The sequence below is a fragment of the Aythya ferina genome (assembly GCF_964211825.1).
Source record: "Aythya ferina genome assembly, chromosome: 7".
In the NCBI taxonomy this organism is placed as follows: Eukaryota; Metazoa; Chordata; class Aves; order Anseriformes; family Anatidae; genus Aythya; species Aythya ferina.
The window spans coordinates 9,013,581-9,028,211 of record NC_140302.1 but is presented as its reverse complement, the minus strand read 5'-3'; the positions used below and the strand labels follow the sequence as shown (position 1 = coordinate 9,028,211).

General features: G+C 46.7%; 1 long non-coding RNA gene across 3 annotated transcripts in view; it reads left to right on the top strand.

Annotated features, from left to right (window-relative positions):
- Positions 1 to 14,631, top strand: part of LOC311439513 — a 160,665-nt gene that overhangs the window by 14,168 nt on the left and 131,866 nt on the right. For 2 of the 3 annotated variants that reach the window (XR_014694771.1, XR_014694772.1), the window contains exons 1-4: positions 6,286 to 6,422; positions 6,501 to 6,566; positions 6,653 to 6,699; positions 6,790 to 6,926. This is a non-coding gene — a long non-coding RNA (uncharacterized lncRNA). Of the gene's footprint in view, positions 1 to 6,285; positions 6,423 to 6,500; positions 6,567 to 6,652; positions 6,700 to 6,789; positions 6,927 to 14,631 lie in introns of those variants that run through there. The other variant, XR_014694770.1, reaches the window with a different exon arrangement.

Genomic DNA, 14,631 nt, shown 5'->3' with positions numbered 1-14,631 from the left:
GGGTATGGATAATGGTAAGGGTGAGGGTTACGGTAAGGGTACGTGTAAGGTTTAGATTTAGGCTAAGGGAAAGCGTAGCAGAAAGGGTAAGGGTTACGGTAAGGGTAAGTGTTAGGATAAGAGTAAGGTTAAGGGTTAGGTTAAGGGTAAGGGTAATGGTTTGGTAAGGGGAAGTGTAAGGGTAAGGGTAATTGTACGAATAATTGCTAGGGTAAGTGTAAGCGTAAGTGAACATGTAAGTGTTTTTCTATGGCTTATGTTAAGGGTAAGGTTAAGAGTAAGGTTTATGTTAATGGTAAGCGTAAGGGTAACTGATAGAGTAAAGGTAAGAGTAACAGTAAGGTTAAGGGTAGAAGTATGTGTTAGGGTATGAGCTATGGGAAGGGTAAGGGTAAGGGTATGTGTAAGGGTAATGGTTAGGGTTAATTTTAGTGTTAGGTTTAGGGAAAGGTAAGGGTAAGCATTAGGTTATAGCTAAGGTTAAGGTTAAGAATAAGTGTAAGGTTTAGGGTAAGGGTTAGGGTTAATGTAAGGGTGTAAGGGCTGGGTAAGGTTTAGGTTAAAGGTAAAAGTAAGTATAATGGTAAGGGTAAGGGTGAGGGTTAGGGTTATGGTTAGATTTAGGTAAGGTGAGGGTTAGGGTAAGGTTTAGAATTAGGCAAAGGATAAGTGTAGCAGAAAGGGTAAGGTTTAGTATAAGGGTAAATGTTAGGATAAGGGTAAGGTTTAGGGGTAGGTTAATGGTAAGGTTAAGGGTAATTGTACGAGTAATTGCTAGGGTAAGTGTAAGCGTAAGTGAACATGTAAGTGTTTTTCTATGGCTTATGGTAAGGGTAAGGTTAAGAGTAAGGTTTATGTTAATGGTAAGCATAAGGGTAACGGATAGAGTAAGGGTAAGGGTAACAGTATGGTTAAGGGTACAAGTATGTGTTAGGGTATGGGCTATGGTCAGGGTAAGGGTTAGGGTAAGTGTCAGGGTACGGGTAAGTGTAGGGCTACGGGTCAGTGTAAGGGTTAGAGTAAGGGTTAGGGTTAGGGTAACTGTTAGGGTAATGGTTAGGGTTAATTTTAGGGTTAGGGTTAGGGAAAGGTAAGGGTAAGTAGTAGGTTAAGGTTAAGGGTAAGGTTAAGGTTAAGAGTAAGTGTAAGGTTTAGGGTACGGTTTAGGGTTAATGTAAGGGTCAGGGTAAGGATAGGGTTAAGATATAGGGTAAGGGTAAGAGTAAGTGTACGGGTAATGGTAAGGGTAAGTGTTAGGGTTAGGGTAACGGTAAGGGTAAGGTTTAGATTTAGGCTAAGGGTAAGTGTAGCAGAAAGGGTAAGGGTTACGGTAAGGGTAAGTGTTAGGAGAAGTGTATGGTTTAGGGTTACGTTAAGGGTAAGGGTAATGGTATGGGTAAGGGCAAGGGTAAGGGTAAGGGTAAGGTTAAGGGTAAGGGTAATTGTACGAGTAATTGCTAGGGTAAGTGTATGTTAGGTGTGTTAGGGTATGGTAGGGTAAGTGTATGGTAGTGTGTTAGGGTATGTTATATGGTAAGTGTAAGGTTTAGGGTAAGTGTAAGGGTAAGGGTAAGGGTAAGGTACGGGTCAGGGTAAGGGATAGAGTAAGGTTTAGGGTTAGGTTTAGTGTAAGGGTACGTGTTAGGGTAATGGTTAGGGTTAATTTTAGGGTTAGGGTGACGGATAAGAAAGGGAAAGTATTAGGTTAAGCTTAAGGGTAAGCTTAAGGTTAAGAGTAAGTGTAAGGTTTAGGGTAAGGGTTAGGGTTAATGTAAGGGTCAGCGTAAGGGTTGGGGTAAGATTTAGGGTTAGGTTAAGGTTAAGTGTTAGTTTAAGGATAAGTTGTATGGATAAGGATAAGTGTAAGGGATAGGGTAAGGGTAAGTGTTAGGGTAAGGGTAAGCTTAATGGTAACGGGAAGTATAAGGGTAAGGGTTAGGGTAAGGGTAAGAGTAACGGTATGTGTAAGGGTACGGGTCGTTGCAAGGGTTTGAGTAAGGGTTAGGGTTAGGGTAACTGTTAGGGTAATGGTTAGGGTTAATTTTAGGCTTAGGGTGAGGGAAACGTAAGGGTAAGTATTAGGTTACAGCTAAGGTTAAGGTTAAGAGCACGTCTAAGGTTTAGGGTAAGGGTAAGGGTTAATGTAAGGGTCAGGGTAAGGGCTGGAGTAAGGTTTAGGGTTAGGTTAAGGTTAAGTGTTAGTTTAAGGATAAGTTGTATGGATAAGGATAAGTGTAAGGGATAGGGTAAGGGTAAGTGTTAGGGTAAGGGTAAGGTTAATGGTAACGGGAAGTGTAAGGGTAAGGGTTAGGGTAAGGGTAAGAGTAAGGGTATGGGTAATGGTAAGGGTGAGGTTTAGGCTAAGGGTAAGTGTAAGGTTTAGATTTAGGCTAAGGGTAGGTGTAGCAGAAAGGGTAAGGGTTACAATAAGTGTAAGTGTTAGGATAAGGGTAAGGTTGAGGGTTAGGTTAAGGGTAAGAGTAATGGTTTGGTAAGGATAAGGATAAGGTTAGGGATATGGTTTAGTGGAGGGCTGTCAGCGTTAGGTTGGAGGTTGGACTCGATGACCTTGAGGTCTCTTCCAACCTAGAAAATTCTGTGATTCTGTGTGATTCTGTGGTAAGGGTACGGGTCAGGGTAAGGGTTAGGGTTAGGTTTAGGGTAATTGTTAGAGTAATGATTAGGGTTAATTTTAGGGTTAGGGTGAGGGAAATGTAAGGGTTAGTATTAGGTTAAGGGTAAGGTTAAGGATAGGAGTAAGTTTAAGTTTTAGGGTAAGTGTTTGGGTTAACGTAAGCGTCAGGGTAAGGGTTCAGGTAAGGTTTAGGATTAGGGTTAGGTTAAGGGTAAGGTTTAGGGTAAGGGTAAAGGTATGGATAAGGATAAGTGGAAGTGATAGGGTAAGGGTAAGTGTTAGGGTAAGTGTTAGGGTAAGGGTAATGTTAAAGGTAACAGTAAGTGTAAGGATAAGGGTTAGGATAAGGGTAAGAGAAAGGGCATGGGTAATGGTAAGATTGAGGGTAAGGGTAAGGGTAAGTGTAAGGTTTAGATTTAGGCTAAGTGCAAGTGTAGCAAAAAGGGTAAGGGTTAAGATAAGGGTAAGGTTTAGGGTTAGATTAAGGGTAACCGTAATGTTATGGGTAAGGCTAAGGGTAAGGGTAAGGCTAAGGGTAAGGGTAAGGGTAAGGGTAAGTGTAATTTTAGGAGTAATTGCAAGGGTAAATATAAGCTTAAGTGTACTTGTAAGTGTTGCTGTATGGCTTATGGTAAGGGTAAGGTTAAGGGTAAGGTTTATGTTAAGGGTAAGCATAAGGGTAACGGGTAGAGTAAGGGTAAGTGTAACGGTAAGTTTAAGGGTAGAAGTATGAGTTAGGTTATGGGCTATGGTAAAGGTAAGTGTTAGGGTAAGTGTAATGATAAGGTAAGTGTACAAGTCAGGTTAATGTTTAGAGTTAGGATTAGGGTTAGGGTAAGGGTAAGTGTTAGGGTAATGGATTGGCTTAATTTCAGGGTTAGGGTGACGGATAAGAAAGGGTAAGTATTAGGTTAAGGGTAAGGGTAAGGTTAAGGTTAAGAGTAAGTGTAAGGTTTAGGGAAGGGTTAGGGTTAATGTAAGGATCAGGGTAAGGGTTTAGGTAAGGGTAAGGGTTAGGTTCAGGATAAGTGTTAGGGTAAGGGTAAGGTTAATGGTAACCTTAAGTGTAAAGCTAAGGGTTAGGGTAAGGTTAAGAATAAGGGTATGGATAATGGTAAGGGTGAGGGTTACGGTATGGGTACGTGTAAGGTTTAGATTTAGGCTAAGGGAAAGCGTAGCAGAAAGGGTAAGGGTTACGGTAAGGGTAAGTGTTAGGATAAGAGTAAGGTTAAGGGTTAGGTTAAGGGTAAGGGTAATGGTTTGGTAAGGGGAAGTGTAAGGGTAAGGGTAATTGTACGAATAATTGCTAGGGTAAGTGTAAGCGTAAGTGAACATGTAAGTGTTTTTCTATGGCTTATGTTAAGGGTAAGGTTAAGAGTAAGGTTTATGTTAATGGTAAGCGTAAGGGTAACTGATAGAGTAAAGGTAAGAGTAACAGTAAGGTTAAGGGTAGAAGTATGTGTTAGGGTATGAGCTATGGGAAGGGTAAGGGTAAGGGTATGTGTAAGGGTAATGGTTAGGGTTAATTTTAGTGTTAGGTTTAGGGAAAGGTAAGGGTAAGCATTAGGTTATAGCTAAGGTTAAGGTTAAGAATAAGTGTAAGGTTTAGGGTAAGGGTTAGGGTTAATGTAAGGGTGTAAGGGCTGGGTAAGGTTTAGGTTAAAGGTAAAAGTAAGTATAATGGTAAGGGTAAGGGTGAGGGTTAGGGTTATGGTTAGATTTAGGTAAGGTGAGGGTTAGGGTAAGGTTTAGAATTAGGCAAAGGATAAGTGTAGCAGAAAGGGTAAGGTTTAGTATAAGGGTAAATGTTAGGATAAGGGTAAGGTTTAGGGGTAGGTTAATGGTAAGGTTAAGGGTAATTGTACGAGTAATTGCTAGGGTAAGTGTAAGCGTAAGTGAACATGTAAGTGTTTTTCTATGGCTTATGGTAAGGGTAAGGTTAAGAGTAAGGTTTATGTTAATGGTAAGCATAAGGGTAACGGATAGAGTAAGGGTAAGGGTAACAGTATGGTTAAGGGTACAAGTATGTGTTAGGGTATGGGCTATGGTCAGGGTAAGGGTTAGGGTAAGTGTCAGGGTACGGGTAAGTGTAGGGCTACGGGTCAGTGTAAGGGTTAGAGTAAGGGTTAGGGTTAGGGTAACTGTTAGGGTAATGGTTAGGGTTAATTTTAGGGTTAGGGTTAGGGAAAGGTAAGGGTAAGTAGTAGGTTAAGGTTAAGGGTAAGGTTAAGGTTAAGAGTAAGTGTAAGGTTTAGGGTACGGTTTAGGGTTAATGTAAGGGTCAGGGTAAGGATAGGGTTAAGATATAGGGTAAGGGTAAGAGTAAGTGTACGGGTAATGGTAAGGGTAAGTGTTAGGGTTAGGGTAACGGTAAGGGTAAGGTTTAGATTTAGGCTAAGGGTAAGTGTAGCAGAAAGGGTAAGGGTTACGGTAAGGGTAAGTGTTAGGAGAAGTGTATGGTTTAGGGTTACGTTACGTGTAAGGGTAATGGTATGGGCAAGGGCAAGGGCAAGGGTAAGGGTAAGGTTAAGGGTAAGGGTAATTGTACGAGTAATTGCTAGGGTAAGTGTAAGCTTAAGCGTACTTGTAAGTGTTGTTGTATGGTTTTGGTAAAGGTAAGGTTTATGTTAAGGGTAAGCATAAGTGTAACGGATAAAGTAAGGGTAAGTGTAAGGGTAACGGTAAGGTTAAGGGTACAAGTATGTGTTAGGGTATGTTATATGGTAAGTGTAAGGTTTAGGGTAAGGGTAAGGGTAAGGGTAAGGGTAAGGGTAAGGGTAAGGGTAAGGGTAAGGGTAAGGGTAAGGGTAAGGGTAAGGGTAAGGGTAAGGGTAAGGGTAAGGGTAAGGGTAAGGGTAAGGGTAAGGGTAAGGGTAAGGGTAAGGGTAAGGTACGGGTCAGGTAAGGGATAGAGTAAGGTTTAGGGTTAGGTTTAGTGTAAGGGTACGTGTTAGGGTAATGGTTAGGGTTAATTTTAGGGTTAGGGTGACGGATAAGAAAGGGTAAGTATTAGGTTAAGGTTAAGGGTAGGCTTAAGGTTAAGAGTAAGTGTAAGGTTTAGGGTAAGGGTTAGGGTTAATGTAAGGGTCAGCGTTGGGGTAAGATTTAGGGTTAGGGTTAGGTTAAGGATAAGTGTTAGTTTAAGGATAAGTTGTATGAATAAGGATAAGTGTAAGGGATAGGGTAAGGGTAAGGGTTAGGGTAAGGGTAAGGGTAAGATTTAGATTTAGGAAAAGGGTAAGTGTAGCAGAAAGGTTAAGGGTAAGGGTAAAGGTGTGTATAAGGGTCAGGGTAAGGGTTTGAGTAAGGGTAAGGGTTAGGGTAAGTTTAAGGGTACGGGTCAGGTGTAATAGTAAGTGTAAGGGTATGGGTCATGGTAAGGGTTAGAGTAAGGGTTTGAGTAAGGGTTTGAGTAAGGGTAAGGGTAAGGGTTAGGATAAGTGTAAGGGTGAAAGCAAGGATTAGGGCAAGACTAAGTGTAAGGGTAGTAGTAAGGGTTAGGGTAAGTGTAAGGGTAAGGGAAAGTGTTAGGATATGTTTTAGGGGAAGCGGAAGGGTAAGGGTAAGGGTTAGGTTAAGTGTAAGGGGAAGGGGAAGGTAAGGGGAAGGGTTGGAGTAAGGTATAGGGTAAGGGTAAGGTTAAAGGAAAGAGTAAGGGTAAGGAAAAAGTAAAGGTAAGGATTTGGGTAATGGTAAGGGTGAGAAGGGTTAGGGTAAGGGTTACGGTAAGGGTTAGGTAACGCAGTGTACAACCTGGGACGTCACACGCAGAGCTGCCTCTGGCAAGGTGAGTGAGGAACAGATGTAGCAGTTGTTGTGTTGTAGGTCTCACTGTTCCTCTAAGCATCCCCTCTTTGTCTTTTAGAGGTGTTGTAGCTGTTTGAAGAGGGTAGATTGAAGCATCTGCCTCGGGGGCTGGTAAGCGGCAGAGGTAAGGGAGCAGATGAGAGTAACTTACCTACTTGTGCTGTGTCTTTGGATGCTGCATAGGCCTATGCATTTCTTTTTCTTTCACAGGTGTCTCGCACAGGCTCCAAGGAGCAAACTGCACTCTGAAGAGCTGTGTAAGAAGAGGGGCTGGTCATGAGCTGGGTTGGAGCAGAACGACCAAGTAGCACAAGGTGACTATGAAAGGTGTCCGTCTTGCTTTGCAGGTGCCGTGGCAGGCTCTCCACAGAAGTGACTAAGGATATGAGATAAGGCCAGAGAGCGACAAGGAGCGGCACGTGCAGGGATGGTTTTGAAGCGCTGCGGTGGCTTACTCTTCTGTTCATCAGGTGCCACAGGCAAGGTGGGTTGTAACATCAGTCATTATATTTGCATGAAAGCAGTTCACTTGAATGCCACAGTGCATCTGAGTAGGGTGTTCTAGCAGAAAAAGCTTGTCTGGCACAGCGGTGCCTGATGGCAGTGTGTTTCCTCAGGTGAAGTGGTGCCTGAAGCCCCATCCTATCTAGCCTGCACACAATTATCTGAGAATGAAAGCTGCTTTCCAGTAATTCAGAAAGCCAAGTTACATCTCAGCCTTGTGCATCTCGGGCTTTTGGGCCTGTCTGTAACATTTGGCACCAGCACTAATACTTTTCTTGGCATATGTTTAGCGTTTGAGGCCTGTGTCTGGGATTTGGGCCCTGTCTCGAACCACTGGGGCTTTGTCCTGGGTTTTGGAGCCTGCCTCCAGAGTTCAGGGCCTGTGATTAGGCTTTTGGGGTCTGTGTCTGGGGGCCGGTATCTGGGGACAAGAGGGGAGCTGCTTGTAGACCCTTGGGGCCAGCATTGAGGGGGTTGGGAGCTGACTGTACACCTTTGGGGCCTGCTTCTGGGTGCAGGGGGGGTTGAGACCTGCGTCTGGGGAAGGGGTGGGAGCTCTTTGTATTCTTTTGGAGCCTGTGTCCGGGGGGGGGGAGGGGGGGGGGTGGGTAGAGGGGGGCGGTTGGGGGTGGGTGGGAGGGGGAAGGGGAGGGTTGGTTGGGAGCTGCTTGTACACTGTTGGAGCCTGGGTTGAGGGAGGAGGTTTGGAGCTGCTTCTACACCTTTGGGGCTGGCATCGGGGGTAGGGGGTTGGGTGCTGGTTGTAGGGGCCTGTGTTTGGGGGCGGGGCTTGGGGCCTGCGTCTGGGGGGGGGGTGGGAGCTGCTTGTACACCTTTGGGGCCTGCATCTGTGGGGGGTCAGGGCCTGTGTCTAGGGGGCTGGGAACTGCTTGTACAATGTAGGAATCTGTTTCTGCAGGGTGGCTGGGAGCTGTTTGTACAACTTTGGGGCCAGCATCTGGGGGTGGCTGGGAGCTGCCTGTACACTGTAGGGGCCTGTGTTTGGGGGGGCTTGGGGGCCTCCCTCGGGGCGGGGGGGGAGGGTTGGGAGCTGCTTGTATAGGGTCGGGGGCCTGCCTTGCAGGGGTTGGGAGCTGCTTGTAGAATTTGTGGCCCTGTGTCTGGGGGGGGGGGGTTGGGGGCTGTGTCTCAGGGGTGTTGGGAACTGGTTGTACACCTTTGGGTCCTGTCTCTGGGGGGGAGCTACTTGTACACTTTTGGGGTCTGTATTTGAGGGGGGTTGGGAGCTGCTTGTGCACTTTTGGACCTATGTTTAGGGGGGTTGGGAGCTGCTCATGCATTCTAGGTGCCTCCCTTTTGAGAGGGGTTGGGGCCTGCATCTGTGGGTGGTTGGGAGCTGCTTGTACACTATAGGGGCCTGGGTCTTGAAGGGGGGTCTGGGCTGTTTATACACCTTTGTGGCCTGTGTTTGGGGGGGGGGGGTGCCTGTGCCTGGGGGAGTTGGGAGGTGCTTGTTCACTCTAGGAGCCTCCATTTGGGGGTCTTTGGGGCCTCCCTTTGAGGGGGAGGGAGTTGGGAGTTGGTTGTACACCTCCGCATCCCATGTCTTGAGGGGGGGGGGGCTGGGACCTTTCTCTGAAGAGGCGGGTTGTGAGCTGCTTGTACACCTGTGTCGGGGGGGAGGGTGGGGGGGTGAGGGGGGGGCAGGGGGCGGGCCCGGGTCTTGGGCCAGTGTCTGTGTGGAGTCCAGTTCTTGGGAGGGGGTGGTGGGGTAGGAGCTGCTTGTGGGCAGTTGGGGTCTGCATCTGGGTGTGGTTGGTGCCTGCTTCTGTTGGCAGTTTGGGGCCTGCTTGTAGACTTCTGCAGCCTGGGTTTGGAGGCTTTTCTGTAACGTTTGGGGTCTGCATTTTTGCTTTGGGATGCATCTTGAGCTTTTGAGGCCTAGCTGTAGCATTTGGGGCCTGCATCTGGGGCTTTTCTGTAGCGTTTTGGTTGCGTATTTGTGATTTGGGGCCTGTATCCAGGGTTTTGCCTTTTTTGTAGTTTCCATCTTTGTGTGTGTGTGTTTCATTGTTGGTTGTCTGGGGTTAGGGGCAGTTTGGGGTTTGGATTAAGGTCAGTGTCATTAGCGTTAGGGGGTTGATAATAAGGGTTAGGGTTGTGGTTAGAGTTGTTAGGTTTAAGGGGAATAAGGCTTTCAGGGTAAGGGGATCAAGGTTGTGGGAATAAAAATGTTGTTTTTGCGCAGTTACATCCTGTAGAGGGAAGGAAGGTGGTATTGAGATACGCTTGCAGCGATAAGACAGCTTAACAGTGTGAAATGAGTTCATCTGATTCGTGTCAATATGGAACAATGCTGGGGCCGCATGATATGATGAAATGTGACCTTCTGTCTTACGTACCCTTGTATAACCACACGTCTGAGAAAACCACAGTGGTTAATATATATAGTTCTTGTATCTTGCAAAGGAATGGTCCAGCAATTCGGGTCAATAGGGGATAAGAGAACAAAGGGGTTTCAGAATAACTGCTAACTATTACAACTGTTGCATGGGACACTATGCTAGTGTCTGCCATCCAGCCAAGATGGACAAAGGAGAAGGACAAGAGAAAAGCCTGGGAGGAAGACTACGAGCCTTCAGTACGAGCGGCCCCCAGAGGGACCACCGGAGACTGATAACGCATGCACCAGTGGGAGGGTTTGGATTCTGGGAACTAATTAGAATAACCCTGCCTTTTGTAGAAGTAGTAATGAATATGTATTAGCCTAGCAGCATAAAAACCAGCCGCCGATGTAACTTGTGTGCGTCTTGGTGGAGCAGAGACTCCTGGTGCACCCAGCGCTGCTTGCTTACCTCTATTCATTTAATAAATTGTAAATTTCAATTGCAATCCGATTTGGGACCCAGTCATTTATTACAACTGGAGGCTCGTCCGGGAGGGCTTTGGTTCCTGATTTCTGGTTTGATCGCGGAGAGGCACCCCCACCATTTGGTGGCTGCTGTTTGAGTCAGGTCGGAACAAATGGCATCTTGAACCTGAATAAAGGTAAGCAAAGCTTCTGATTATTTTTTTCATCTCCCTTACCAGCCGCAGAACTATATTTTGCCCATAATTCTGTGTGTGAAGATCCGAACGAAGATGATGGAGTCGTAAGCATTTAAAGCGTATATCGTTCGGTTGGGTGGGGTTCGGTTGCCTGTGTGTGTAAGAGTGTGACTGAGATGGAACTTAGTTCCGAAGCGATTGTGGAGGTCTTCTAACCGCGGTTCCAATCTCCCGCGAGGGACTTGGCCGGTGAAGGACCGAAGCTGTGTATGGAATTGGTAGGCACCCTCCTGCTTGTGGGACACCCGCCATTGTAATCTCGAATAATAATGCTACCGTACTGAGATCCTCGACTCAGCCTATGCTATTTGCTACAGATTGATTCAGGGTTTTAAGGTTTCAGGGATTGGGCACTAGGGTTTGGGTTTCAGGGTAAGGGGTTTCAGGGTTTATGTTTAGGATTTTAAGGTTTTTAGGGTTGGAGTTTTAACGGTTAGGATTTTAAGGATTTGGGGGTTAGGGTTTTCAGGGTTTCAGGGTTAGCGTGTTAGGGTATTAGAGTTTTTTGGGTTGTAGTGTTGATACGTTTTTTAGGGTTAGAGTCTTAGGGTTTTATTTTTGGTCAGTTATTTACGGTTAGGGTTTTAAGATCTTTTTTTTTTTTTTTTTTTTTTTTCAGGTTAGGTTCTCCAGGGCCAGGGTATCCTAATTTTGGGGGTTTGGATTTTGAGCATCTTAATTGTTGGGGTTAGGCTTTTGTGTGCCCTAATTTTTTGGGAAAGGCTTTTAAGCATCCTAAGTTTTTGGGAAAGGGTTTTGAGCATCTTAATGTTTTTGGGTTTGGGTTTTGAGCGTCCTAATGTTTTTGGGTTAGGGCTTTGAGCGTCCTGATATTTTTGGGTCAGGGGTTGGAGCGTCCTAAGCTTTCGGGATAGGGTTTGGAGCGTCCAAAGTTTTCCGGATAGGGTTTGGAGCATCTTAATATTTCCAGGATAGGGTTTGGAGCGTCCTAAATTTTCAGGATAGGGTTTGGAGCATCTTAATGTTTTGGGTTTGCGTTTTGAGTATCCAAAGTTATTGGGTTTGTGTTTTGAGCGTCCTAAGTTTTTGGGCTAGGGCTTTGAGCATCCTAACTGATATAGTATAAACTCATTTTAGGATAGAATAAAGCTTGTGGTTTGATATTGTATAAACTTACTTTAGGATAGAATAAAACCTGTGATTAAAAGTTAGCAAGGACAAAGTAAACAACATTTTGTTATCCGTAGACCTTCTGTTACGTTTAAGCATTTTTGTTATTTGAAAACACCCCATTATCCGTTAACACTCAGTCAGGCTGAGACTTGAGATAACTTGAGTCAACTGTCTGTTCTGTCCTGTTAACTGAGACATCCTGTTATCCGCCGACCCCCAGTTAAACCGAAAGACAACTCAGCATTTTTACAGCCTGGAAAACAACCGATTAAGAAAGTGCATTACGAGGAAGACCTACGGCCTTCCTCCCAAAGACCACTACCCACATCCTGGAGACCCTGGCCCACAATTCTTGGAAGGCTTTGCGCAAGCGCAAGGACTGATAAGCTAATTAGCATACGAAGCGAGGGTAGGCGGGGTTAGGTAATGAATATGTATAGGTGCTAATCGAATATTCATTGATTCCCTGTATAAATACGAGATAGTTTGTCACTTCGAACATGCACGATAGGCGGAAGGATCCCCCGTGCATCCAGCGCTGCAATAAAGAATATACCACTTAAGGAAATTCGGCTTTGATCTTTAAATCATAACGTTTTGGGTTGGGTTTGGGTTTTGAGCATCCTAAGATTTAGGGTTAGGGGTTTTAGGCATAGGTCTTCAGGGGTTTAGTGTGGTAAATAGTTTGGGTTAGGCCTGTAGGGGTTTCGAGGTTTTTTTGATGTTAGGGCTTGAGGCTTTTTTTGTAAGGGCGGTGAGGGTTGCAGTGAGTGCTTGTAAATGTAGTTCTCGAGCACTCGGCCTGTGATTGGCCATGCCGGCTGTTCGGGGAATGCTGGTAGGTGTAGTTTTCCGGCACTGGGAGGCCATGTTGGGTGCCCAGAGCATGCCGGGAGATGTAGTTCTCGGGACTCCAGACTTCCGGGAGGCCATGTTGAATGCCCAGAGCATACCGGGAGATGTAGTTCTCGGGAACTAGGGTTAGGGGCTAGGGCTGGGGCTAGAGTTGGGGTTTCAGGTGAGGGTTTGGGTTGGGGGTTATTGTTAGGGTTAGAGGGTTAGGGTTAGGCTTAGAGGGTTAGGCTTAGAGGGCTAGGGTTAGGGATAGGTTTAGAGGGTTAGGGTAAGGGTTAGGGGTTAGGGGTTGGGGTTGTGGTTAGGGTTAGGGTAAGGGTTAGGGTGAGAGTATTAGGGTTAGGGTTTGGGTTCAGATTAGAGTAAGGGTAAGGGTTAGGGCAAGGGTAAGGCTAAGGGTAAGGGTTAGGGTAAGGCTTAGGGTGAGGATAAGGTTTAGGTTTAGGGAAAGGGTTAGGTTTAGGGTAAGGGTTGGGGTAAGGAGTAGGGTAAGGGTAAGGGTAAGGGTAAGGGTAAGGGTAAGGGTAAGGGTAAGGGTAAGGGTAAGGGTAAGGGTAAGGGTAAGGGTAAGGGCAAGGGCAAGGGTAAGGGTAAGGGTAAGGGTAAGGGTTAGGTTTAGGGTAAGAATAAGGGTAAGCTAATGGTTAGGATAAGGGTAAGGGTTAGGGTAAAGGTTTTCATTTATTAAAGCTGAAACACAGTATGCAATCTGGGACGTCACAGCCAGAGCTGCCTATGGCAAGGTGAGAGAGGAAAAGATGGAGCAGATGTTCTACTCCTAGTTTTTTCTTTATACGTAAATAAAAGTTTGAGCTAATTCCAGTTGGAAGAGTTCCAATTACTTGCTTGGTCATAATGTCTTTTAATATTCAAAGCTGCAGCAAGAGCATGGGGATTTTTGCTTCTAGAAACACCCTACTTCTCTTGTCTGCACTATGCACGCTGTTGAGGTAAAACGGATTAAAAAATAAACAGAAAAATCACACACGAGCAAAAAGAAAAAAACCACCACAGCTGCTGCTGCTCTCTTCCTACTTCCTTGTGCTTTGCCCCTACCCTTTCCCAGGTGATTGGGTTTGGGTGCTAGGCGGGGCCAAATGGTATGTGAGTCCCAGGCATCCCCTCAGAGAGCTCATTCTGCTTGGGCTGCTCTTTGGGGTGTTTGTTTTTCCTTCGGTCAGTTGCAGGCTTCTACAGGTGGATCAGAGTTTATGGACTGATGCGTTTCCAAGTAGTGAGGGGTATGCTACGCATATCTTTTTGAGGTACCAGCTAGTAGGATCTGTTAGAATAAACTAATGTAGTACTTGTTGCCTTTATTGCATGCAGTTCTGTATCAGGTGAGTAACTGTTGTGAGTAACTGAAGTCAATGTTACTTTGAGTGTTTGCTGTGCAGTGCCTGTGCGGACTATTGCACGAGACACAGCTTTCTGACATCTGGCCCAGCAACTACTAAATAAGGGGAGGGGAGAAGCTGAAGAACAACCAAAGGACAAAGCCTGGGAGGAAGACTACGAGCCTTCAGTACGAGCGGCCCCCGGAGGGACCACCGGAGACTGATAACGCATGCACCAGTGGGAGCGTTCGGATTCTGGGAAGTAATTAGAATAACCCTGCCTTTTGTAGAAGTAGTAATGAATATGTATTAGCCTAGCAGCATAAAAACTAGCCTCCTGATGTAACTGGTGTGCGTCTTGGTGGAGCAGAGACTCCTGGCGCACCCAGCGCTGTTTGCTTACCTGTATTCCTTTAATAAATCGTAAACATTAATTGTAAGCCTATTTGGGACTCGGTCATTTATTACAACTGGGACCTCCCGATGGGTGGAAGCTGTCGGGATAGCTCGGGATGCTGAGGCGTGGTGCTGCAAGGAGTTTGGTGGTCAGTGGCGCCCTGAGGCAGGCCGAATTGGGAGGGGGCGAGGCGGCGGGTGGTCGGTGGCTTCTGTGGAAAAGGCCCTTGTATGGGGGGTTGCGCATTCAGAGGAACCTTGACAGGCTGCAAATAGGGGCAGGCAGGAATCTTTTGAAGTTCAGGAGAGGGAAATGCCAAGCCCTACCCCTAGGGAGAAACACCTCTGTTCACAAGCACTGGATATCTCCATACTAAATAAGCATTTCTTCATGGAAGGGGTGGTTTGATATTAGAACAGGCTGCCCGGGGAAGGGGTGAGAGACCCGATCCTTAAAAGTATTGAAGAGACATGTGGACATAGCCCGGGAGTCCGGCCTCCGGCAGGGCGGGAGCTGGCTCTTCCGAGCCCCTGTGCTCCGGTCTTGTGCGACGCGTTTGCAAGCAGCACCGGGTTCCGGGTCCGACATTGGACGGTTCGGGGACGGCGATTCCAGGGCCGTCGGATAGCGGGGGCCGGCTATCTCATGTCCCGGGGATCCGAATTCAGGGGGCGTGGGGGCCGGCCGTGCAGTGAAGCGGGGGGCTGGCGTCCGCCGGCTTCCCAGAGAGCGGGCTTTCGGTCCCGTGCGGTTCGGTGGCCGGCCGTCCCGAAACCCTGGGCACCGGTCTTGTGCTAGACTCAGCGGGCTCCGGGGCCGAACTCGGCTTCTCGGGGACGGCGGTCCCGCTGTCCAGGTGTCCCGCCTCGGGCGGCGCGGGGCCGGCTGTCCCT